The sequence below is a fragment of the Vombatus ursinus genome, unplaced genomic scaffold (genome assembly GCF_900497805.2).
Source record: "Vombatus ursinus unplaced genomic scaffold, bare-nosed wombat genome assembly UNPS02005659.1, whole genome shotgun sequence".
NCBI lineage: Eukaryota > Metazoa > Chordata > Mammalia > Diprotodontia > Vombatidae > Vombatus > Vombatus ursinus.
In genome coordinates, this window is record NW_020945437.1 from 13,838,614 (window position 1) to 13,866,375 (window position 27,762).

Here is a 27,762-nt window from a genome sequence, read left to right on the forward strand (position 1 = left end):
TTTTCTAATTTGGCGTGTGTCTGGTTACTCTCGGCCCGTCCATTTCAGATAGCAAAATGGATTAAAAACCATAATCCTACAATATGTTGTTTACAACAAACACATTTGAAAACGAGTGACACACACAGGGTAAAGGTAAAGGCTGGAGACGAATATATTATGCTTTAGCTGAAGAGAAAAAAATCAGGGGTAGCAATCCTGATCTCAGACAAAACAAAAGCAAAAATAGATCTTATCAAAAGAGATAGGAAAGGAACTTACATCCTGCTAAAAGGTACCATAGACAATGAAGTAGTATTATTACTAAACATATATGCACCAAATGGTATAGCATCCAAATTCTTAAAGGAGAAGTTCAGGGAGTTACAGGAAGAAATATACAGCAAAACTATACTAGTGGGGGACCTTGACCTCCCCCTCTATCAAGTAGATAAATCTAACCACAAAATAAACAAGAAAGATGTTAAGGAGGTGAATAGAACATTAGAAAAGATAGGTATGATAAACCTCTGGAGAAAACTGAATGGGGATAGAAAGAAATACACTTTTTTTGATGGTACTTGGCACATACACAAAAATTGACCATGTACTAGGGCATAAAAACCTCATAATCCAGCACATAAAGGCAGAAATATTAAATGCATCCTTTTCAGATCACGATGCAATAAAAATTATATGTAATAAAGGGCCATGGAAAGATAAAGTAAAAAAATAATTGTAAACTAAATAACCTAATCCTAAAAAATGATTGGGTCAAACAACAACTCATAGAAACAATCAATGATTTCATTCAAGAGAATGACAATAATGAGATAATATACCAAAACTTATGGGATGCAACAAAAGCAGTTCTTAGGGGAAGTTTTATATCTCCAAATGCTTACATAAATAAAATAGAAAAAGAGGAGATCAAAGAATTGGGCATACAACTAAAAAAACTAGAAAAAGAACAAATTAAAAATCCTTGATTAAACACCAAATTAGAAATATTGAAAACCAAAGGAAAAATTAAGAAAATTGAAATTCAGAAAACTGTTGAACTAATAAATAAAACTAAGAGCTGGTTTTATGAAAAGCCAATAAAATAGATAAACCTTTGGTTAATTTAATTAAAAAAAGAAAGAAGAAAACCAAATTACTAGTATCAAAAATGAAAAAGGTGAATCTACCACCAAGGAAGAGGAAATTAAAACAATAATCAGGAACTCTTTTGTCCAACTGTATGCCAACAAATTTTACAATCTTAGTGAAATGGATACATATTTACAAAAATATATATTGCCCAGGCTAACAGAAGAGGAAGTAAAATACTTACATAACCCCATCTCAGAAAAAGAAATTGAACAAGCCATTGATGAACTTCCTAGGAAAAAATTTCCAGGGCCAGATGGATTTACATGTGAATTCTATCAAATATTTAAAGAACAATTAATTCCAATACTATATAAACTTCTTGGGAAAATAAGTGAAGAAGGAGTATTACCAAGTTCTTTTTATGGCACAAATATGGTGCTGATACCTAAGCCAGGAAGAGTCAAAACAGAAAAAGAAAATTATAGACCAATTTCTCTAATGAATATAGATGCAAAAATTTTAAACAAAATATTAGCAAATAGATTACAGCAACTAATCACAAACAATAATACACTATGACCAGGTAAAATTTATACCAGGAATGCAGGGTTGGTTCAATATTAGGAAAACTATCAGCATAATTGATCATATCAACACCAAAACTAACAGAAACCACATGATCATCTCAATAGATCCAGAAAAAGCTTTCAAGAAAATACAACACCCATTCCTAATAAAAAGACAAGTGATACTGAAAGTTTAAGAACTCTGATCTATAATGGCCAATCACAATTCCAGAATATCAATAATGAAACACGTCAGTTACCTTTGGGTACGAAATACAATATATATTTGGACATAGCCAATGTAGAATGTGTTTTGCTTGACTATTGACATTTGTTACAGAAGTGTTTTTATTTCTTTTTTTTTCACTGAGGATAAAGAAGGAGGCGGGAAGGAGAAAATTATGTTTTTGTTAATTGAAATAATTTAAAAATAAAATTGTATGTTCAACATTTCATATTTTAAAGTCTTATTCAGTTCTGGCATTCTGTGTTTTAAAATCCATCACAATCTTAAATTCTATATTCTAAAGTCCTTTTTAACTCTGACATTCTATGTTCCTAATATCTACAACCTTTACAACTCTATCCCATATTCTCAGGTCTTGTCTGGGGCAACTAAGTGGTACAGTGGATAGAATACTAGCCATGGAGTCAGAAAGATGTGAGTTCAAATCCAGCCTCAGACACTTACTAGCTTGTGACCCTGACCAAGTCACTTAGCATTTATTTGCTTCAGTTCCTCAACTGTTAAATGAGGGCATACTTGAAAAGGAAATGGCAAACCACTCCAGTATCTTTGCCAAGAAAACCCCATGAGCAAATGTCGATAGGGTCACATAGAGTTGGACACAACTAAACACCCACCACCACTACCACTACCACCACCACCACCACCGCTACCACCACCACAACAGCAAGGTCTCATCTAGCTCTGAGATTTAATTTAACTCAATAAACATTTATTGAGTACTTACTACACACAAGGAACTGTTCCTGACCTCAGGAACACGAAGAAATAGAACAAAAGCATGAGTTAATATCCTCAAGGAGTTTACATTCCATAAAGGAATGGAACATGTATTCAAGTAAATTAAAACAAAATCTATCAAAGAGGAATGCAAAATAATTGCAAAAGGGACACAGTACTAATGACTGGAACAACTAGGAAAAATCTTGCACAGATTGTTGTACCTGAATTATGCTTTGAAGGAGGCTAGACATTCTAAGAGGCAGAAAAGAGTGAAGAGCGGAAAGCATTCCAGGCATGGAATGACTTGGGCATAAAAGCAGAGTTGGAATGTTGCGTACAAGGAACAGATAGGAAACCAATTTGATTTGAATGGAGACTATATGCAGGTAAATGATATGAAGTAAGACCAGAAAGGAAGGAAGATGGAAGTCAAAACCTTTAAATTCCATGCTGAAAATAGTATATTTTATCTTAGAAGCAACAGAGAGACATTGATGAATTTCTTTGTTGGGTGGGGAGAAGGTAACATGGTCAGACATATGATTTCTTATGTTGGAATCTTTGTGGACAATGGAATGGAAAGAAGCTAGAGATAGGGAGATCCCCTACATCCCTATAGCAATAGTCTACACAAGAGATGATGAGGGCCTGAACTGGTTTGAGCATAGATGAGGGGACAGATGTGAGAAATGTTGTGTAGGTAGGATCAAGCAGTCAATCAACATGTATTTATTAAGCACATAGTCAACAAAAGCAAAAGTGAAGCATACCTTGACTCCATTCTAGTGGCAAGAATTTGCCACTAGATTTTAAAAGTTAGTTTGAATAAAAAGAGATACTAGATATGGAGAATACCAAATAATGTCAGAGGAAAATAAGATTTTTTTAACATCCTAAACTTCACAAGTACCCCCCCAAAGATGAGCATTTTCAGATATGAAACAGAGCAATGCTGATTTTATATGAACCTGTTGACCCCCAATATCATTTTCTTTAAAGTATGTAATAAATTTAACCTGTTACTTTATAAAATGCTTATTTGTGTTTCCTTTTGAACTTCCTTCTGAATTCCCTTGTTCACTTTAAAAAAAAATTCAGTGACCCTCCTGTTTTTTTCTCTTTTTTTTTTTGGAGCCACTATCACTAGTCCTCTTTTTCTTCCTTCTCTCTCTCTCTCTCTCTCTCTCTCTCTCTCTCTCTCTCTCTCTCTCTCTCTCTCTCACACGCACACACACACACACACACACACATCTAAGCAAAATAAATACATGTTTTGACTGTGTCCAAAAACATACATTTGCTTTGACACTGAAATCATCACCTCTTTGTTAGTAAGTGGATAACATGAAATACTGGGTTACTGGGATGATGGTGGTGCTCTAAACAGTAATAGTAAAGTTCAGAAGAGAGAAAGATTTTTAGAAAAAAAAAGATATTATGTTCAGTTTTGGACATGTCTAGTTTGAGATATTATGGATCATTCTGTATGATAATTTCAATGAGCATACACCTTGTTCACCACTGTCTTCTTTGTTAAGAGGGGAAGGGAAACAAAGATAAAGAACATGATAAAGAGAAATACATAAATAAAGACCATAAACTTGAGTGTGAAAAGAATGAATCTGCCCCCAAAACAAAGGAAGATAGTAGAATGGATTAAAAAGCAGAATCCAACAGTATATTATTTACAAGAAACATACTTGAAACTAAAGACACACAGAGTTAAAATAAGGGACTGGAGCAAAATATTTCATGTTTCAGCTGAAATAAAAAAAGACAGGGGTGACAGTCATGATATCAGATAACTGAAGAGCAACATGAAAAATACATTTTGATGGAAGGTACCATAATCAATAAATTAGTATCAATACTAAACATATATGGACCAAATTGCATAGCATTTGAATACTTAAAGGAAAACTTAAATGAGTTACAGGGAGAAATACACAGTAAAAGTATAAGTAGTGAGAAGGAGCCCTAATGTAACCCTTTGAAATTAGATAAATCTAACCAAAAAAAAAAAACAAGAAAGAAGTTATGGATGTGAATAATTGTTTTTTGAAGATTAGAATAGATATGAGAGACCTCCAGGGATGTGTGAATGGAATAAAAAGGAGTATACATTTTTCTTAGCTGTGCACTGCACTTAAAAAAAAACAAAACTGACATGGTATTAGGGCATGAGTCCCTCACAACAAAGTGCAGAAATACTAAGCATATCTTTTATAGACTGGCATGCAATAAAATTGTATTTAATAAAGGACATTGGAAACAAAGATAAAAATGGACTGGGGACTAAATACCAATCTTAAAGAATAGGTAGGTCAAAACTTTAAAAGACTTAGCTCTTCTGAGCAATACAATGATCCAAGACAATTCCAAAAGACTCATGATGTAAAATGCTGTCCACATCCAGAAGAAGAACTATGAAGTCTGGATGCAGATCAAACCATACTATTTACTCTTTTTTTCATTTTTTTCTTTCTCATGATTTTTCTTTTCTGTTCTGATTCTTCTTTCACAACATGACTAATGTGGAAATATATTTAATATTATTGTACATATATAACCTATATCAGATTGCTTGCCATCTTGAAAAAGGGAGAGGGGGAGGGAGAAAAAAAATGAAACAAAATCTTACAAAATTGAATGTTGAAAAATATCTTTATATGTAACTGGGAAAAATAAAATACTATTAAGAGGGAGAAAGAATAGGTATGTCAAAGAACAAATCATAGCAACAAAAGATAATTTTATTAAAGATAATGAAAATAATGAGACAATATACCAACATTTTTGAAATACAGACAAAGCAGTACTTAGGAGAAAACTTATGTCTCTAAACACCTTAAAAGAGAGAAACAATAGATCAATGACGAGTGTGCAACTAGGAAAAAACTAAAAAAAAAATTAAAACCCCAATATTAACAAAATTGAAAGAAATATTACAGAAAATTAGGGGCTATTTTAAAAGATAAAACAAAATAGATAAACAACTACCAGATTTTATTTTCAAAAAAGGAAAGCCAAATTATGAGTATAAAAGAAGGAATTTATAATACATAAAGAAGAGAAAAAAGAAAATTGTTAGAAAAATATTTTGCTTAATTATGTGACAATATAACTGCCAATCTAAATCAATGTGTTGTTATTGTTGTTGTTGTTTGTCCTCATTTTCAAAGATAACGAATGACATCAGTCATCTTAGTCCAATGGGAAGACAAAAGTCAAGATGACTGGCAATGATATAGATGAAGTGGATGAACTTGGCATTTTTGATGTCTTACTAAATTCTGAGCACTCCATTGTACCTGGTTGAGTTGCTTTCATGGCCATTGAACAAATTATTCTCATCTGCTCATTCTGCAGGAGAAGTCTTCATATGCTTGGGGTAGACACCCCCTAACATACCAAAGGGTTTGTGGCCCACTGGTTACCTTGATTCATCCGTCTGTTGAGATGGTTAATTGGGGTGTAGCCACTGTATATGTTATAGCTTCTTGGAGCTACAAGTGAGAGCTGAGTGCCAGGTAAACAACAAAGGTGGAAGAACAGACCTGAAAAGAACTTGGCAAGCCCTCATATAATAGGTGCTAGTCCTCCTTGAACTCCATACATGAAATTCAATGAATATATACATACACACACATATATATAATGTAAGTATGCAAACACACACATATATAATATATACACATATACATGTATACACACATATGCATTTCTGTGTGTATATATGTACATATACATACATACATATATATATATATATACATAATACATATATGTATACATATACATGCCCAGATTCATAAAATAGGAGAGGCTTTAAATAATCAATTCCCAAATAAAAATTGAATAAGTCATAAATGAGGAGGAAATTAGTCATTTTATAGGCACCTAATAAATGGTTATTCCCTTGCACCCTCCCTTCTTCATGCAGATTTCCTTCACTTTCATCCTAACAATCAGTTCTTCCCTGTTAGCATGGGATCCAAAATAGCCTTTTCATCTTGTTGGTTCCCCCACCTTGTGAAGGATGAATTTCATAGTAAGACAACTCAAAAACATAGTTGGTCTGGAGGAAAGAGATAGAGATAGATAGATAGATAGATAGATAGATAGATAGATAGATAGATAGATAGATAGATAGAGAAAGAGAGAGAGAGAGAGAGAGAGAGAGAGAGAGAGAGAGAGAGAGAGATAGCGCACTAACAGCTCTCTGGATAACTGAAGTCTCTCATCACTACAACTATATCATGCTCTTGTGACAGATTTCTGCTATTACCCAAACTCATTTATTTCTTCTTTCTTAGTAGTGTTGGACCTATATGTTGTCTGCAGGGTATACCCATGATAAAATACTCTTTATTTCTTTTTCCAACTGACCTTGACCCAAATGCTTTCCCCTTCTACTCCCTGAGTTTCTTCACATGAGTATACTTTGTGAATCCAATGCTACTCTTCTCTCCTTTTACTTTTAAAGACTCCTGTTTAAACCTCCTGTTACTTTTAAAGAAAACACACTCATCTTGATCCATGTTCTAGCCATGGCTTCATCCCATAACTATGAGGTCAAATTTATCCACTTTCACTAGGTCATTATTTCCTCTGCACATGTTTACCATGAGTTTTACTAATGGATTTTTTCTTGGATTTTGTCTCCTTATATCCTTTCTCATATATTCTTCAATCCAGCAACATTGGACTCCTTGATGTTCAACAAACAAGACAATCCATCTCAGCTCCAGGAATTATCTCTGACTGTCCTTCATGCCTGGAATGATTTCCTCTCCCTATCCACCTTCAGGCCTTCAAGTCTCAGCTAAAAGCCTACCTTCTAAAGGTATCCTTTCATTCTAAAGGAATCCTTTTCCAGTCCCTTTTCTCTTTTAACTCTAGTGCTTACATTCTATTAATTATTCCCTATTTATCCTTTATATAGCTTGTTAGTCCATAGTTGTTGCACATAATCTCCCCCACTATAAATTATCATATAAAATGCTCCAAATCACTAATAAAAGAAATATAAATTGAAATAACTCTAAAGTTTTACCTCATATCCATTAGATTAAGGAAGACTGTGAAAGATGAAAATAGTCAATGTTGGAGGGACTATGGAAAAACAGGTACATTAATGTACTATTTGGAGAACAATAATTAGGTACAATCTTTCTGGAAAACAATTATGAAATTATCCTAAACAGGGCACTGAATATATTCTTTGACCCAGTGAAATCACTACTGGCATGTAGTTTAAGGATGTTAAAGAAGGAAAGTGGATATTCATCATCAATTGAGTACTTGCTGAACAAATTGATAAATGAATGTAAGAAAATATTAATACATCATGAGAAATTATGCATAAGAAAAATTCAGAGATTTTTTGGAAGCTTTGCATGATCTATGAAGATCTTTAAATGGAAACAATGCCCATTAAACTGGGGAGATTAAAAAAGGTAGTCATAATTGGAGGTAGGAGGTGCAAAGGCAGAGCTAAGTCACTTACAGTGGCTTTCCTTAGCTTCTTGCTTCAGTGCTCACACATTTATTCTAGGTTATTACTTTATGATTCTGGACTCTCATATGCTTCCAACTATAGGTCTTTGGCAAGGGGGGGAGACTAGCAATGATCATTTTCATCCAGTCTTTTGTCTCTAACCAGTCAATTGGAAAGTATTTTTCACTAAGCAAGAATCTATAAGAGATTAAAATACCTTTATTAACTTAGCCATCCGCCATCTTTGGTTCAAATTAATGTAATTCTTTCAGTCAATCAATGAACAAAAATCTTCTGAGCCAGTAAAGAGCTAGGAGTTAGAAGAAATATGAAATGGCTTCTCTTTATGATCTAGTTAGAGAAGTAAGTAATGAACTTATTTAAGAGGCACAAATTTTCATAGCAGGCTCAGATTCCCAACCCATTTGTGTTTTGCAGGAGGGTCAGGGGTGAGTTAGGATGGTTAATTGACTTGGACTTAGGAAGTTATTGCCAAAGTAAAGAATATTCAATCAAACTCAGGTCTTTTGATTATCCTTTCCACCACTCTGGTGCCTTCTCATAATCTATTCTATTGTACTTATTCACAGTAATTTTATTTATTTTTTTCTAGTTTCAAAATAATTCTATGAAATAAACAGTGACATTTTTATACTTCCATATTTTTATGAGGAATGTAAGCACTGGAATTGGGTAGCAAAGTCATTCATGTAGTGTTACACAATAGAACCTATGACAAAACTGAAACTTCTTGCCCCTGGCTTGGGGTCTCTCCATGAAGCAAAGCTGATGAAAGGCAAATACTGAGAGATTCTTCTTGGGATTATGCTCTGTCAAATATTGGGAAAGAATTAGTTAAGAGACCTCCTAAAATGTCTCAGATGAAGTAAAAAGTAACAGATGATTTTGGGCTTACCCAAATGGGAAAAAGAAAGGAAGACTGTGAGATCAGCAAGACTCTGGCCTTGGACAAATAATTTAACTTTTCCAGGTCTCAGTTTCCTCATCTGTAAAATGAGAGGATTGAGTGAGTTGGACCAGAACATCTCTAAAGTCTCTATGGGTCAATATTTGTTTTTGAATTTTAAAATCTTGTTGTCTGTAATATGTTCCAACAATTCATGTTCCAAGGACCCCTCCATCTTTGGAATTCTCTCTTCTAAGGTCCAAAATTGGTGATAATATATTCTGTATTTTAATCTCTTCTGTGAACTCCAGTCCCTTAGTCCCAACTACATGATGGAGATCTCTGTCTAGATATCCCACTGGTATCTCAAATTCACCATGTACAAACTTGAACTCATCTTCTTCTCTCTAAACTAATCCCTCATCCAAACTATCCTGTTCCTGGTGAAGCTACAACTATCCTTCCAGTCACCTAGGCTTATTGGTTCTTCCCTCATCTCCCTTGTCAATCAGTTGTCAGATCCAGTTGAATCTACTTCTGCAGCATTTTCCCCATTCTTCTCTATTCCACATGGGGCCATTACCATAATTCAAGCCTTGGAAAAAAAGATAAACTTCAGAACAGATATGCATTAGTCCTAGAAAACAAATTTCCACCTTGATCATATTCAATAGTCTGTGTCTCATTTAACATTTTAAATGTAGCATTTATTTGGCAGGAGGTGGGTGGCATGTTTCATCTTTAGGCCTTTGGACTTGTGGTTTATTATTGCATTGATCAGAATTCTAATCTTTCAAAATAGTTTTCTCTATAATGTTGACATTCTATAAATAGTTCTCCTAGTCCTGCTCACTTCACCCTGAATCAGTTTATAGGGATTTCTCAGAGTTTTCTGAAACTATCTATTTCACCATTTATTATAGCTTAATGATATTCTATTATATTTTTATATCATAATATGTGTAATCATTCCCTAATAGGAAGGCATCTCTCTTAGTTTCCAGTTTAGGGCTACTACCAAAAGAATTACTATATATGTATTTTCTCCCAAAAAATTGAGACAGTTAATACTCATAGGTTACATTTCAATTACCTGACAAGTATCTAAAGAAAAACTTTGGAGACTATGCTCTCAAGTGAGGAGTCAAAGACCTTTTAGTTGATGTTTTCTTCTGTGCAAATGCTAACTCAGCTTCCAGAGTAGAGGGGGCATAAATTTATCATAAACAGAGATCCTATAAAAGGGATACTTTTACTTATTAATATAGCTATATATAAATGCATGTATGCATATATATTTTCTATAGCAAATAACAGTGATTCATTCACATTTCTCAGAGCAGGAAAGGAGAGCTTTCTAATAATTACAGAATTCTGAAAAAAATCACATCCTTATATGCAAAATTTGAAACAGTCATAGAAACTAGAAAGAACAGACATTATGGAAAAGATTGTGGAAAGGACCTCACATAAATGCCTTGCAAATCATAATTGCTTAGTAAATATTTGGCATATGTTTCAAGGGACCTTCTAATTCTGATATTTTTGAACTCAGCTGCTCTATGATTAGCTAGCTACCTGAAAGGAATGGAGAGGAGGGAGAAATCTACCAAATGTATCTGCCAAACTAGATACTCTAGAGAGAAGTTATAATCTAGGGATGACTATATTATTTCATTTGGATCTTCAAGATATAGAAATAACACAATCTCTTTAGGAGAAATTAGCAAAACAGGTGTTACGTCTACATTTTTTATCTTCCCATGCCTAGTACAATTATCTATACAAAGTAGGTATCTTAACACATAGAATATCAGAATATCAGTGATGGAAGGAACCTTAAAGGCTATGTAGTCTAGTCTGTGCCAGAACATGAATTCCTCTGCAATTAACTGTATGATTAGTCATCTAGCATTTGTTTGTAGACTGTCATTGAGGAGAAAACCACTACTTCTAAAGGAAGTCTCACTTTTAAAGAACTCTAAGTATCTGGATGTATTTTTCTTTCCTTATGTCAAAAAGATACTTGTCTCTTTGTGACTTCTATTATCTTTGTAACTTCAGCAGATTGCATAAATATTTCTGCCATGTTCCTACTTCCTCCCTCCATGCCTAAGAAGAACATATCTATTCCTTCTTCCATTGGATAGCCCTACAAATAATTAAAGACAACTGCCATGCCATTCTAATTTCTCTTCTTCAGACTACATATTTCCCAGACTCTCCAACTTGCCTTCAAGTGGCATGATCTCATGGTGTATGGGGTGTCCAGGGAGGACTAACACCTCTGGTTTGAGGGCTTGCCAAGCTCTTTTCATCACTGTTCATCCACCTTTGGTGTCCACCTGTCACTAAACTTTTACCTGTGGTTCTAAGAAGCTGTAGCAAGTGCAGCAGCTACATACTAATAAAAAACATTTCAGCAGATGGGCTAAACCAGTTTGAGGGTGACTGACAGGTCTCCAACCTGTCAATGATTTAGGGAAATGTCTATCCCAAGCATGGGAAAACTTCCCTTGTGAAATTGATGGATGAGAACAATTTGTTCCAAACATCATGAAGTCAGTTGAAGAGGGTGCTATGGAGACTTAGAGCTTGGTCAGACAATAAAGAATTCAAGATCATCTGCTGTATCTGGGGCCATCCATCACCAATGATCTTGACTTTTATCCTGCCACTGGACTTTGATGACTCTGGAAGAGAGAATGAGGCTGACAATTGTGTGCAACTCTGCCTCACTTAACCCAATTCACAAGTAAGTCAAGACATAACCCATCATCTACTATTTTACCCCAACATCATGATATCATTGGTTCTCTTTGAGAACAAAGGTCAAACAAAAACAATGTAGAAAGAATAGCATTTGATCAACTGAAAAAAGTGTGACTGTTTTGCCTGGGGAAAAAATAGCAGCCTGGGGAAAGGCCTGATAACTGTTTTCAAGTACTTGAAGGACTGCATGTAGATAGCAGATAAGACTTTTCTGTTTGACCACAGAGAGAAGATCCAAGAACAATGAGAAGTTACAAGGAGGCAAATTTAGATTTTATGTGAGGAAAAACTTCCTAACAATTAGAGTCCTCCACAAGTGGAATGGTCTTTCTCAGGAGGTATTAAATTTCCCCTCACTAGAGATATTCAAGCAGAGACTGGCCAGATAATAGATATGTTGTGATGGAGGATCCTTTGGGGTGAATGGGCTCAACAAGATGGTTACTGCTGTTTTGTGGTACTGTAACTATCTAAATACTATCTTAAAACTAAACCACATTTTCCCTACCTCTGTGGTGAACAGATCTTGTCTTTCTTGTGGGGACTAGGACTAACTGAGATGTCAGTGAATCTGCTATTAGCTTTTAGGGGCCCTGTAGGGTCTAAAAATGATAATTATTATCCTTGATGTTTAAGGGTGCAAAGCTGATGCATAGATGGTAAAAGAAGAGCTTTTTTGTTGCTCTGTGATTAAAGAGTAAGGAAAGGGAGAGGGAAGGGGAATTCAGCATCATTAGCTCATGTTATAAAATGTTATAAAAGTTTCTGCCTCAGAAATAAGAGCAGTCAAGTAGAAAGAGCATTGAATATGTAATCAAAATGACCTGGATCCATGCCCTGGCTCAGTTACTCAATAGATGTATGACTTTGGAAATTACTTTATCTCTCTGGGCCTCAGTTTCTATAAAATTGGTGGGTTGAAGTAGATGGACTCTAAGGTTCTTCCAATATAACACTTTGTAGACTAAGGTTCCTTCCAGATATCACATTCTATATTCTTAGGGCCTTTTAGCTCTCATATTCTCTGTTCTGAGTCCCTTTTAAACTCTGACATTCTGTTCTAGGGCCTCTTTTAGCCCTGATATTCTGGGTTTCAAAGTCTCTCCCACTTTTGACACTGTGTTCTAAGGCTCCTTCCAGCTCTGACATTCCCTTACATTCTGTGTTCTTAGACCCCTCCCAGCTCTGACATTCTGTGGTCGAAAGCTCCTCTTACCTTTGAGAGTCTATGTCCTGAGGCTTCTTCAAACTCTGACATTTTGTGTTCTAGGACCCTTGCTAGCTCTGACAGAATATGAACCCCTAAAGGAACAACAAAAAAATAGATTAATGTACAAAGAAATGAGGTAAGAAAATAAGGCCTAGAGCCATCAATCTTTCCTTGCAGACCAGAGAGCTCTTTTAAGATTCCTTATAACTAGATAACTTTACCTTTTGTTAACCTATGTCTTTTCCCCTATATCTACTAGTAGTAAAATCCTGTAAAAAATATAAATGAAAGTTATATGTTTATTCTAGAAACAACTGGATAAGGAAGAAGTTGTGAGTACTTTTCCTTAGGCTTAACAGTGAGAGAAACTCAGGCAAAAGAAAAGGGTTATGGCAGTGATGCTCAGGGCAAGGACAAGCTATGGGTCTTAGAGGTGAAAAAAGGGGATTCAAAGACAGAGAAATAGCTTGGGAGGCTTTATATCATGTTCTAGGCCTCCCGGTCCATGAAACTACTGTGAGATGGTGGGTATCTCAGAGGGCATTAGGTCCCTTTTCCTGAGAAGTGATCATCCAACTACTATTTAAAGAGCCCCAGACATGGAGAGCTCCATCTCCTAGGGCATCCCATTGCATTTTTGGACAATTCTCATTGTTAAGAAATTTGTACTGTGGCTAAATTTGCCAGGTAACTCAGTAGAGAGAGTGCTGGGCCTGAAGTTAGAGAGACTTATCTTCCTGAGTTCAAATCTGGCCTCAAACTCTCATTGCAAGTCACTTAACCCTGTTTGCTTCAGTTTCTCATCTGTAAAATGAGTTGGAGACAGAAATGGCAAACTAATCCATTATCTTTGCCAAGAAAACCTCAAAATGGGGTCAGGAAGAGTTCAACACAACAGAAACGACTGAACAATAACAAATTTGCTTCTTTTAGCTTCAATCCGATTGCTCCACAAGGTGTAAGAATACCAAAACTACTTGTTTTTCAAGAAAGTCCTTTGGACTCTTGAAACCAGTCATCATGTCATCCCCCTTTTCTATTCCCAAATCTTCTCTTCTTCAGGATAAACATCCCAGTTCTTTTAATAGGGCCTCATGTGGCATGGTTTCTAGCCTATTTCCTTTTTGCATAGCTCATCACTGAACATATTTCTATTTTGTCAATATCCTTCCTGAAATATGGGACTTAGAACTGAGCAAAATAATTGGATGTGGTCTGACCTGGGAAGAGGAGAATGGTGCAGTTTTCCTCCCCAAGTACACTGAGTCACTAGAAACAAACTAAGATTGAATTAGTCTCATCAGCTGCCATAACACCAACTGGCTCATTCTGATGTGGCAGTCCACTAAAAGTCCTGAGTTCGTTTTTGTTTTTTTTTTTTCATATACCATCTCATAAATCAAACTGTTCCTGAAGTTAAGAAACGCTTGTCAAATTCAATTAAATTGAAGGTCCATGTCCTCAAGACATCATTCATGAACTACTCAGAAGGGTGGTATCTATAACTTTGTTTTTGTTCTCTTACTGTTTCTACTTCCTTCATCCCTTACATTACTTGCCAATCTTTCATCCCCCCCATTACCCATCACCTGTTTCCCTCAGTAAACATTTGACTTAATAGTTTAGAATGTAAGTATTTGCTCAGAGATGTCATCAACTCCTTCTTCCTGCCAAGGGCTTTGGTTTTCATCATTCATCTTCCTTTTTTTTTTTACTTTTATCTTTACAAGCATAGGTAAAATAATAAGAACTTTGGAGCCAAAAGACTTGGCTTCAAATTCTGCTTTTGCTATTGACTTCTTGTGTGACTTCAATAGAGTCACTATACCCCCCTGGGCCTCAGTTCCCAGTTTCTTCATCTTTAAAATTGAAGAGTTTGATTGGATAATCTCCAAGATCCACTGAAGTTCTAATTGCTATTTTTCCCCAGAAGCTTGGTTTGTGTGTGTGTGAGCACATGCACATGCATGCATGAAGGCAATAGTCTGACTCAGAATAACTGTAGTCTTAAAACTTGAGCTTCCACTTGATCTTCTGCGTCCTGATCAATGGATTTTCAACCTCTACTCATTCAAGGGGACTTAAAAAGTCAGGTGATAGAGGAACAAACTAGATGAAATAATCACTTGTTACCTGCCAAGACAAACCCAGGAACTATACGAACACAATTATGAAACAGTTTTCACACAAATAAAATCAGATCTAAACATGTGGAAAAATATCAATTGCTCATGGGTAGGCCAGTCTAATTTAATAAAAGTGACAATTCTACATAAATTAATCTATTTATTCAGTGCCATACCAAACTACTAAAATATTTTATAGAGCTAAAAAAAATAATAACAAAATTCATTTGGAAAAACAAAATGTCAAGAATAACAGGGGAAATAATAAAAAATGCAAAAGAAGGTGGCCTAGCTATACCAAATCTAAAACTATATAAAGTGGCAATCATCAAAAGTATTTGGTACTGGCTAAGAAATGGAGTGGTGACCCAGCACTTCTAGGTCCCAAAGAGATCATAAAAAAAAAGAAAAGGACCTACATGTACAAAAATATTTATAGCAGCTGTTTTTGTGGTGGCTAAGAATTGGAAATTGAGGGAATGCCCATCAGTTGGGGAATGGATGAACAAGTTGTGGTATATGGATGTAATGGAATACTATTGTGCTATAAGAAATGATGAGCAAATAAGTTTCAGAAAAAACCTGGAAAGACTTACATGAAATGATGATGATTAAAGTGAGCAGAACCAGGAGAACATTGTACACAGAAACAGCAACATTGTGTGATGATTAACTATGATAGGCTTAGCTCTTCTCAGCAATGTAATGATCAAAACAATTCCAAAAGACTAATGATGGAAAATGCTATCCACGTCCAGAGAAAGAACTATGGAATCTGAATGCAGATTGAAGCATACTATTTTCACTTTTTTGGTTTTGTTTTGTTTTGTTTTTTTCCTCATGGTTTTTCTCTTTTGTTCTGATTCTTCTTTCACAACATGACTAATTTGAAAATATGTTTAAAATAATTGTACTTGTACAACATATTTCAGATTACTTGCTGTCCTGGGGATGGGGGAGAGGAAGGAGGGAGAAAAATTTGGAACTCAAAATCTTGCAAAAATAAATGTTGAAAACTATATTTACATGTAATTAGAAAAAAATACTATTATGTTAAACCAAAAAAAGAAAAAAAGTAATTAATCACTTATTCAGTTAATATTTATTGAGTACTTGATATATACATAGGAAATACAACAAATATCTATTAAGCGCCTACAAGGTATAAAGTCAATTCAATTCTACAAACACTTATTGAGCACTGATTATGTACAAGGCACTCTGCTAGGTTGCTAAGGGAAATACAAAGATAAATATGATGGACTCTTTTATTAAGATGTTTGTAATTCAATGGGAGAAAGACATCCAAATAAGTGATACAATGGCCAGTAAGGTGAATGCATAAGAAATATCAATCTGAAAATGGAGAGTTCATTTTAGGTGTCAGAAAAGGCTTTATGGAGGAGGTAATACCTGACTTGGATTTTGAAAGAAAGGAGGGACTTTAGATGAAAATAGGAGGATTACAATAACTGACAATGACAAAAGTCTTCACACAGTCCACATAAGAATAAGATAATAATGGGAGTAAATCAAACTAGACTCTTTTCTATTCCTTGATGTTGTTTTGCCCTCCTCTGTCTTTGTTACTTTGCTCGTATCATTTCATAGGCCTGGAATGGATCTTCCTCATCTCTGTCCTTTTAGATGGGAGGCCAGTTTGGCTGGAATACAAATACAAAGGACTTTAAGGGCAATAGTATGAGATATACAGGATCCAGATTCACAAAGAAATGGTACCTTCGACATGTTCAAGTAGATGTGGTCACCTCACAATTCCAGGATATTGATGTTGAAACATGCTACCCCCTCCAGCTGGAGAGCTGATGGACTCAAAGAACAAAATGAGTTATTTTTTTAAACATGGCCCATGTTGGATTTTATTTGATTGTCTATAGGTTTTGTGGGGTTTTTTCTTTATTTTCTCAATGATTAGGAGAGACAAAGTGTGTTGGAAGATGGAAAGAATCAAGACCTGAAAAATGTGGACTTTTTAAAAATAAACAAAAATAGAGAAAGCCTTACAATCAATCAATCAATAAGTATTTATCAAGGGCCTACTATATTCCATATATGTGTTAGGCTCTCATCTATAGGTGCAATCTCACATCAAGTACAAGAATTTAATAGACTATATCATTATAAGGAGAAGAGACAGGCAATAAGTGAAAGTGATGAAGGTGATATGTGGTGCAGAGTGCTGGGCTGATCATAGACTTATCTTTTCCAAGCTGAACATTCACATTCAACAAAAATGGTGGCCCCAAGGTAAGATGATTGTTAGGAGGCTCAACATCAATGGATTAGAGTACTTCTCTCTGTATTTGTGAACAGCTGATTGCTGATCTGATGGGAAAGCTGAGTCAACACATAGCAACAGTGAAACAGAAAAGAAGTAAGTACCTTTCAGAGGCATGGTGTACAGCACTGCATTTGCTCACATGGGCCAGAGCACTTGCAAACATCAATATTGGTTTGATGAAAATTATGGGGAAATTCAGAAGCTGATGAACAAACAAACAACAACAACAAACAAACAAACAAACAAACAAACAAAAAACCAAGAGCTCTACAGGGTTTCCCAGCAGGCCAATCCATCTGTCTCTATGAGAGAAGTACTTAATTCTATCAAAAGTATAGTACAAATGAAGCTTAGAGCGATGCAGGATACTTGGCTCAATAAGAAGGCAGATGCAAATTCAGTTTTACACAGAGAGCAACATTCCAAAGTGTTTCTATGCTTCCCTGAAGGCTATTTATGGGCTAAAGACCTCTGGTGCACCTCAACTACTCAGCACTGATGGAGTCATACTGATCAGTGATAAGGACATTATCCTGGAAAACTTTTATAGTGTTCTCAATTCACCATAATCAATTGATACTGAAAGCATTAGCTGTATACCTGAGGTTGAAGTCAATCCTTCTTTAGCCAAACTCACAACTGAAGAAGAAGTATTGAATGACATTAGGCTCCTATTACGTGGCAAAGCTCTTGGTGCTGATTCCATCCCAGCTGAGATCTATAAGGCAGCAGTTCCACTGCTCATACACAAGCTGACTGAAATCTTCCAAGTTATATGGCAAGAGAAGGTTATCCTCTAGGAGATCAAGGATGCCTTCATTATCCAACTCTATGAAGGAAAAAGAAAGAAAATTGTCCTATGACAGCCACAAGGCGAGGTCTCTTGGTCATTGCTGTTGAGATTGTTACCAGAGTCCTCCTAAATCAGCTGATCCTTCACCTGGAAGATGGTCACCTACCTGAGATCCAGTTGCCTCTAAAAAGGACTAAGGAATGGTTGATATGGTGTTTCTTGCCCCAAAACTGCAGGAGAAATACCTGGTACAGAACATAGTTCTGCACACAATATTTGTTGAGTAGACCAAGGCCTTTGATTTTGTCAGTTGGGAGAGCTCATAGAAGATTATTGTAAAATTTGGTTGCCTGGAGAAGTACATCAGCATTCTATGCCAGTTTCATGATGGCATGCTTGCATGGGCTCTGAATGAAGGATGTTGCTCTCATATTTTCTCAGTTACTAGTGGAGTGAATCAGGACTCTGTAAGTTTGTTCTCATGGTTTTTAGTCATTTTGCCACGTGCTTTCAATAAGGACAAAAGTAACATCAAGGTCAGCTACCGTACTGAGGGAAAATTACTTAATTTGAAAAGTCTACAAGGTAAGACTAAAGTTAAAAAAGAGTTGGTGCATGACTTTTTTCTTGCAGATGATTATGCACTCAATGCAGCCTCTGAAGCTGAGATGCATCAGAGTATGGATCAATTCCTGCCACTTGTGTTAATTTTGGCCTGACAACACAAGAAAACAGAGATTCTCAACCAGTCAACACCACAAAATCCATACATGGAACCATTGTTTACAGCAAATAGAGTCATTTTGAATATTGTGGATAAGTTCATTTACCTTGGCAGTATACTTTCCAGGTATATACACAAAGATATTGAGGTTGACACAAGCATTGTCTGAGCTAGCTCAGTGTTTGGGAGGCTCTAAAGCAACATGTGAAAGGGAAGAGGTATTAAGCTGCCTACCAAACTGAAGGTCAGCGGAGCTATTGTGCTGACCTCACTGGACATACTAACACAAGTTTGGTCAGATATTCCCAGTCTTTCACATCCCCATGTGATTGGGCCTTGGACCATTATACCAGAGCAACAGCTCTTCGATCAAAAGTCTTTGGAATAAGCATGCTAACAGAGGGTACAAGCTAGGACTTGTTTGAAGTGGATTTCTCCTTAAAGATAAAATAATCAGACCATCATGCATGAGAGTCTGGCTGTGGAATCCTGATACTACTTTCCTCAGATAGATAACACTACTTCTGACTATGACATAGAGGATGCAGAGAATTTGGTCTGCTTAAGGTAGTATTAGAAGCATGTGAATCCATCAATGTGAATCAAATGAGATAATATCTGGAAGGTAATTAGCAAAATGCCTGGCACGTTAATCTTTAAAAAATTATTATGTGCCTCCATCTGGATCAGTTAGCGACTGGGGACCTGGAGCTCCACTATTAAGAATAAAATCCTAGGTATCCCGACGTAAAAAGAGGCATTGAAGAGAGCTAGTTCCATAAACGTGAGTTAAACTTATTCTCTTCTCATCGTTTCTTATTACTTCTTCCAGTTGGTATAACTAATAGATATCAATTTATCTAACCACTCTATGGATGTGTATTTTTTTCACCATACTTTTGGACTATTCCAAAAGTCTAAGAGAAAGAAGGCCTTGGGTATTTCTATTGGCTTCTCAGGAGTTAGTGATGGAGGACTCATGAGACTGGTGTGTGTGTGTGTGTGTGTGTGTGTGTGTGTGTGTGTGTGTATGTGTGTGTATTGGGGAAGAGGGGGAGATTGTAAAGCTATGAGGCAAGGCTTAAAGCCTTCCCTGGATATAGAAAGTCCATTTAATCAACATGAGTAGAGAGGGATTTTGGCACTTTCTCTATCATGAATTCATCCTTAATCAAGTCTGTAAGCCTTTTGACAAAGTGGTCCATTAGTGTGGCCTTATTCCAAGTTATATCCTGATTGACTATCAAGAAAGCATTGGTCTCCACAGATTTTTCTGGGCCTAGTGACAAAATTCTCAAAAACAATTCATCAGGTACTTTTTCCACTCCTTTATCAATAACATCACCAATTGTATGGCAAGTCCCCAAAAGACAGCAATAAATAACCAGGACAATTTGAATTCAATCATTAGGGAATACAGAGAGTTTCACAGATTAAAGCTGTCATCCAATCCTATGCTTACATGGTAGGGATGAAGGAACTAGAGTCCAGGGATGTGAAGTAAGTTGACGATAGTCACACAGTTAGTCACTGGCTATGAAAAGACATGCACTCATTTCTTCTGACCATATATCTCATGTTCCTTTCATTGAACCATGAAGTTGGAGGGAAGTTGGGTCAAGAATCTAGAGTACTCTTCCCATACACTAGAAAATATTTCAGGAACCCAAAATCAAATAAACAAACATTGGATATAATATTCGAACAAATGAATAAATCTCTTTTTTCCCTTCCCACTTTTGCTGGTGAACATCAGAGATTAAAAGTAAACAACAAAAACAACAATAATGATAATAATGATAATAATAACAATAATAACAATAATCCAGAGCTGCTAGCACCAAGACTAGATCTATAGACAGAAACTATGTAGGGCTTGGAAAGGGAATTCTATGCCCTCCATCAGTTCCTGTTTTGGCAGAGTAGTCATCAGTATTATATTCTGTGTGGATCCTGAATCATGAAGTATTAGTCTCTGAAAAATTATGAATAATCTAAAGGCCAATGGAGAGTTGTATGGTGGGTTTGAGCATGCTACAAAATGTTACAAAGAATTACATAGAAGTGCTATAGAAGTTACAAGCAAAGAATTATATGTATGTGAACATACATACACCAAAAAAAATGAGATAAATACAGAGTGAAAGAGAGGGAGAATTGATGGATAGCTTACCTAATCTATTGGTATATTTAGGACATCAAGAGAATTCAAGGAAGACCTCCTCCTCCTTCCATATTTTGGGTATACTCCCTAAAGTGAATATTTATAGAAAAAAGTTGTTTATGATAGGTGGGCATAGATGGGTTCCATTGGGCATATCTGAGATGACAAATCCATTGAAAAATTCTATGGGATCACACAAGATGTTGGGGGATCATGAGACTTTTATAAGAGCATTGTTGCCACAAGTATACAAGGATGCCACAAGGAATGGTGCTGGTAATATGAGGATGAGGAGGAGATGTTTTCCTGGATATGAGTGAGACCAGAAAATGCATGGGTGGTGGTGGATGGGTGACTCAATACAAGAGTTTTCTAGGAATTAATATTAGGGAACTGAAAAAAAGTAGGTCATATCCCCCTGTTATCATCTATACTCTGCTTGAAGACTGCAGTTGAAAAGCAACTCATGAATTCCTGAGGTAGTCTATTCTATTTCTAGACAATCTTAATTGTTATAAAGGTCTTCACATGGAGTAAAAGTCTAATCTCTTCCTTGGGGTAACTGAATCAGTGGCAACAGTGGCAGTTTCCAGACATCTCAGCACATAGACAGTAAAGGGTTTGAACAATGGGAAAGAGAGAGATTTAAAGGGTCACCAAGGTCACCTTTACTGTCACTAGGTGTGGGACTCTTTTGCATTGTCTCTATTTGAACCTGGGTCACAGTCCCAGGTCTTAGTCCCAGCATGAGGAGGAACACTATTAGCATAGCAGAACTTGCAGCCACAGGGGAGTAGGGACCATGGTCACAGTTCCAGGGTTGAAAAGAGTGCTTGTGAAGAGTGTAGTGTCCTAAGCTTCAGGGGTTTGTACAGCTGTTTTCAGAGATACTTCTAGGGACCTGAAAATTTTCAGTTCTTCCAAGGTGCTATGATAAGGGGCGAGGAGTTTTCTCTCCACTGCCACAACAAGCTCCACCACACCAGCGTTCCTCCTTGCTCCAGGACCACCCCTCAGAACTGTGACCCAGATCCAAGCACCGGTAAAGCAAGAGACTCCTGCCTCAGCACTGGCAAAGAGATCCCTGCAATCCCCCTCTGATCAGCCACTTGATTCCCCCTCAGACTGTGGGCTGGAAGTTCAGGAAACAGCTGTCGCCCTGGGAGCAGCTGAGACCTAACTCCTTCTCTCATCGCAGTCACAGACTTTTTCCGCTGACATTCCAAGTTGTCTTTGGCATTCGTGGGTTGAGAAGTCTGGAAACTGCCACAGCTGCCAGCAATTCAGTCCTCTGAGGCCTGCTACAGGGTCGCTGCGGCCTGCACACCCACACTGCACTGTGCTCCTCTCCCCGCCTGGTGCGATATACCTTTCTGATCAACCATCCAGTCTGTCTTTGGCTGGAAATTTGTTTCACTCTGTCTTTTTGTGGGTTCTGCTGCTTTAGATTTTGTTTGGAACTCTTTCTTATAGGTATTTGGAGGGGTTTGGGGAGAGTGCTCAAGAACTGCTTTCCCTCTGCCATCTTGGCTCCGCCCCTCCCCTTATTTTCTTCAGTGAGCTTTTGTATTTCCATTTTGCCAATTCTACTTTTTAAGGAGTTGTTTTCTTCATTGGACATTTTTTTTCCATTTGGCCAGTATTATTTTTTACGGAATTCTGGTCTTCCATCAATTATTGTCCTTCCTTTTTCCAAGCTGTTGACTCCTTCTTTCATAACTTTCATTTATTTTCCCAATTTTTCTTCTATGTCTCTTATTTGATTTTTAAAGTCCTTTCTGAGCTCTTCCAAGAAGATCTTTTGGGTTTGAGGCCCATTCATATTCCCTTTTGAGGCTTCACATCTAGATATTTTGACATTGTTGTCCTCTTCTGAGTTTTTGTTGTGATCGTCCCAGTTGCCATAGTAACTTACTATGGTTAGGTCTCTTTTCTATATTTTTCACTCAATTCTTAGCCTATTTCATGACTTTTAATGTTGAGCTCTGACCTTAGGGTGTAGGGGCCAAGATTTTTGTGCTGGAGGCCAGGGACCTAGTCCCTGGCTTTGTGCAATGGGATCTCAGGTGCTGGTAGATTGCCCACTATGCTAGGGTGACCTGGAATAATCATGCTTACTGTGCTCAGGGCTCTAGGGCTGGCAGTTTACATTCTGAGTTGGGGTTGGAGGTCTCACAAGTATAATGCTCTGCTATTAGCCTGCTGAGGCAGGACCAAGTGGCCTTTGTTTGATGATCTATGCTGTGGCTTAGCCCCTCACATTGGCTTGCCCAGACTCAATCTGCTCTGGGCTGAACTCCTCTTTTATACAAGAAAGACAGGCCTTTCTTGAAGTTCTTCTAAGTTATCTTAAGCTGAAAAAATGTTTCATTCAGTCTTTTTGTAGGTTCTGTCACTCCAGAATCCATTTAAGGCTTGATTTAACATTGTTTCCTAGGGAAACTGGGGAGAGCTTAGGCAACTTTCTGGTTTTTCACTGCCATCTTGGGTCTGTACCTGTCATATCCTTTCTAGGAGCAATTGCCAAACTGATTTGTTTATGCTTCCAGAGTTGGAATGATGGGAGGGGGCAGGGCAATGGAAGGAGAAGGAAAAGTTTAGAAGATGACCCAGTAATAGAGAGTAAAGTGAAGCATGTCTGGGCCCCAATATGGAATAACGGACTTGGCCAAGATCTTACCATTCATAAGGAGATGGAAGAGGAGGGGCATGCTGGAGTTGAAATGATTAATCTAGGTCTTCAATGGGTGTTTCAGTCATTGTATATATTTGGTTAGACTGGGAATAAAGAACACTCCAGTTCAAATTTTGTCTTAGCCAGTTTATGACCCTAGTCAAGTATCTTAACTTTTCTGTGCCCTAGTTTCCTTATGAGTACAATGAAAGAGTTGATCTTGATAGGCTCTAAGATTTCTTGCAGTTCTAAATATATGATTCTGTGATGCTTGAATGGGAATAAGGATTTATACTTTATAGTTCAGATATCTAGACCTTAGGGGCAGATGGACACCTAGCTGCACCTTCTATGTATGTCTAACAATAACAAAAGAGTTGAAAGGAAGTATTCAGGGAGGACTAGGGCCTCTTGTGTGAGGGCTTTTCAAGCCCTTTTTAGGGCTGCTCATCACTTTTGATGTCCACCTTTCACTGAACTCTTACCTATGGCTTCAAGTGACTGTAGCATTTTCAGTGACAACACCCTGGTAAAACTGTCTAGGCAGACAGGCTAAACCATGTTAATGGTAACCAAGAGGCCTCAAACCCCTGGGTGAGTTAGGGGTATATTTAACCCAAGCATGTGATGACTCCCATATGTGGAATGGATGGATGAGAACAATTTGTTCCAAACATCATGAAGGTTGTGGGTCCTCTTAGAAAATGTAGGACAAACAACAATAAAAACCCAATTTGGAAAAAAAAAAACTGAAGAAGAAAGGGGGGGGAGAATAAAATTGTGTTCTATATGATGGTTGAAATTGCTTAAAAAAAACTGGAGTGTGTGGAGGGAATGCCTGGCTAATGAAACACAATTTTCAAATAAATTCAATTTGTATTTACTGATCCCTACTATGTGAAAGCAAGTAAGCAAAGTGATATTGAGGAGCAAAAAGGAGAACCATATACAGGTGTTGCTTTAATGGGCTTTAAAGTAAATGTAAAATAGGGAAAAGTGCTGCAATTTCATTTGTTTTGCATAGGTGGAGGTAGTTTCCTTATGGGGCTAGTTTTCCTTTCAGGAGATGTGAAGACCTTCCTTTGGATTTAGTTGATCTTGAGGATTAGGACTCATATTAAGGCCTTGGCTTCTTTGCAGACTGAGGCAGACAGTACAGCCTACTAGGAGTAGGAGTACCTGAGATTTGACTGGATTCCCATTGCTGTGGTGGACTTATTTCTGACCTAGTCTTGCTGCCCAGCAAAATGTAAAGACAGGAGAGCAATGTCTTTTTTTAGTAAATTGTGTCCTTTTAATTTTATCTTGACTATTTTTTAAAACTTTTTTTTGTTGTTGTTCCACAAATGTGAGCTGGAATGACTAGACTGGAAGGGTGATAATACTTACATCCAAATAAGTGTATTTAAAAGTGCATAGCATTTACATTTAGGCTTTTAATACATGTGTATTAAATTGCCAGAATTTTTTGCATGAGGCTATTTGCTTTGACATTGTGTAGATAATTGAGCCTTCTAATTTAGTACTTGTTAAGTTTCTCTATTTTTCTGGAATTCTGGTCTTTTTGTTTGTTAAAAAAGAGATAATGAATTTAGCCCTAATCTTCTTCACTCCCTTTTGGCTTTACCAATGGCCTGCTTGAAATCTCCACCTGCATGTCCCATAAGCATATCTAATTTAATATGTACAAAAACAAAATTATTCTGTCTTGTAATTCTGTCTCCATGCTTTTCTCTTATGTCCTCTCCTTCCACTCCATTCCCATTTCTACTCCCAAGCACTCATAGAGCTACTACTCTCAGTTATTTATCATCTCTTGTTTGAATTATTATAATACATATGGAAGGGCATAAGCATTTATTAAACATCTATTATGTGTCAAGCATTGACCTTAACTTTACAAATATCTCATAAGCTATAATAGTATCCTACTTAAGCTACCTACCTTATACATCTCTTTTCTCTGATACTTTCCTTACATAGCAGCCAAAATGATATTCCTGATGGAAATATTTGACCTTGTCACCCCACTCTAGAGACTCCCTATTACCTCTAGAATCAGATATAAACTACTAAGTTTATTGCTATTTTTCAACACCTTTACATTGTTTGAATACAGACCTTGGGCTTAGTTGCAAATTAGAACCTCAGGCAATTAAAACAAAATCCCATGGGACAAGACCAAGATCATTGGGTAACGAAAATGTCTAAATTAAAGGGAGAAGCTTGGAACAAAATGTGGCCCTCACACCTGAATGTGGTCCAACCTAGAGTGCATAAATGGTTCTTCTGCTCACCAACTTGAATTCGCACTATAAATATGCCACCACTTATTCAGCTGATGTAATGTATATATTGTCTTTCCTATTATAATGAGAACTCCTTGTGGGTAGGAACTTTCCCTTTTGTCTCTATATCCCCAACACTGAACAGTATGGGTTAAAGATAAAAGGAACTTAAAATGCTTTTGATGTTTTTTTTTCTCTCTCCCATATATAATATCTATCTCTCACCTCTGTACCTCTGCATAAGTGTTCCTCAAAGTTTTCAGTGGCCTAACTCCTCACTTACATCTTATAGAATCGCTTTCAAAATAGCAAAGAAGTCACCTACCAAATAAAATATTTCCTGGCCCACTTACTTGTTTCTACTCCCTCCTTGAAATGACTTAGTATTATTTTGTTTATATTGACTTATCTTTATCCCTTTAGTAGGAGTCAGGGGCTGTTTCATCCTAGGCAACTATCATGGCAGCCTATACTTAGTATAGCATAGTGTAGTAACCTCTGTTTCACTTCTGGCATTTCTGCTAGACTTCTCGGGCAGCAAACACCATATCAACCATTCTGAAGCCACACTGGCTCTTGAGTAGGGTGACGGTATTCCAGGTGAAGGATAAGCCTACTAAGTAGAACTCTGGCGAGAATATTGCAGACAGTGATTAAGAGAAAAAACCTTCCATGTGATGATATTCTATTTTCTTTTCCTTTATAGATATGGACAATGGAGGGATCCTTGAACTTCTGGGGAATAAACCTCCTCTTGCCATGTAACCTGGCAGATTTTGGTCAGCTTTTGTATGATCAATGTACCCTCTGACTTAAAAAATCTCAGCTTGAATGGAATCAGCATTAGATGTTTTGCCACATGAGAGAAGCCTAATGACATTCAATACCTCTTCTTCAGTTGGAAGTTTGGCCAGAGGGGAATTATCTTCAATTTGAGATATACAATCAATGGCTTCAGCATTGGTTGATGATGGTCTGTTAAGAATGCTATGGAAGTGATAAGCCCATCTCTCCAGCAGCATGGCCATATCATTAATCAATGTGGTTCTATCAGTGCTAATTATTGATAATAAGTACTATAGGTCTTTGGCCCATAGATAGTCTTCAAGGCATCATAAAAGTGCTTTGAATTGTTACTCTCAGTATGAAACTGAATTTTAACTACCTATTTATTGAGAAAAGAATACTGCATCACTCTAAGTTTTACTTGCTCTTTACTCTTTATAGAGTTAAATGCTTCCTTCTTAGAGATGGACGAATTATCTTGCTGGTAAACCCTATGGAGGTCTCGTTTGTTTCCTTAGCAGCTTCAGAATTTCCCTTCAATTTTGTCAAACCAGTCTTAATGTTTGCAAGTGCTCTGAACCAGATGAGTAAATGCAATGCTGTACACCGAATCTCTGAAAACTGCCTACTTATTTTCTGCTCCACTGTTGCCAATTGAGTTTTAGCACAACTTTCCTTCGAAGTTAGCAACAACTATTCACATAAGAGAAGTGCTCTAATCTGTTGACATTAAGTTTTCTGGTCCTCATCTTGTATCCAGCCCTGACTTCATTAAGCTGGCCTTTATTTGCCAACCTTGTTTCATTCCCGGCAGCTATTAGAATATGATATCTTCTGAGTTCTTTCGCAACAAGAATTGTTTGTTTTTCAGGTCTACTAGATTTCATGTTGTCCATAAGGTGCACA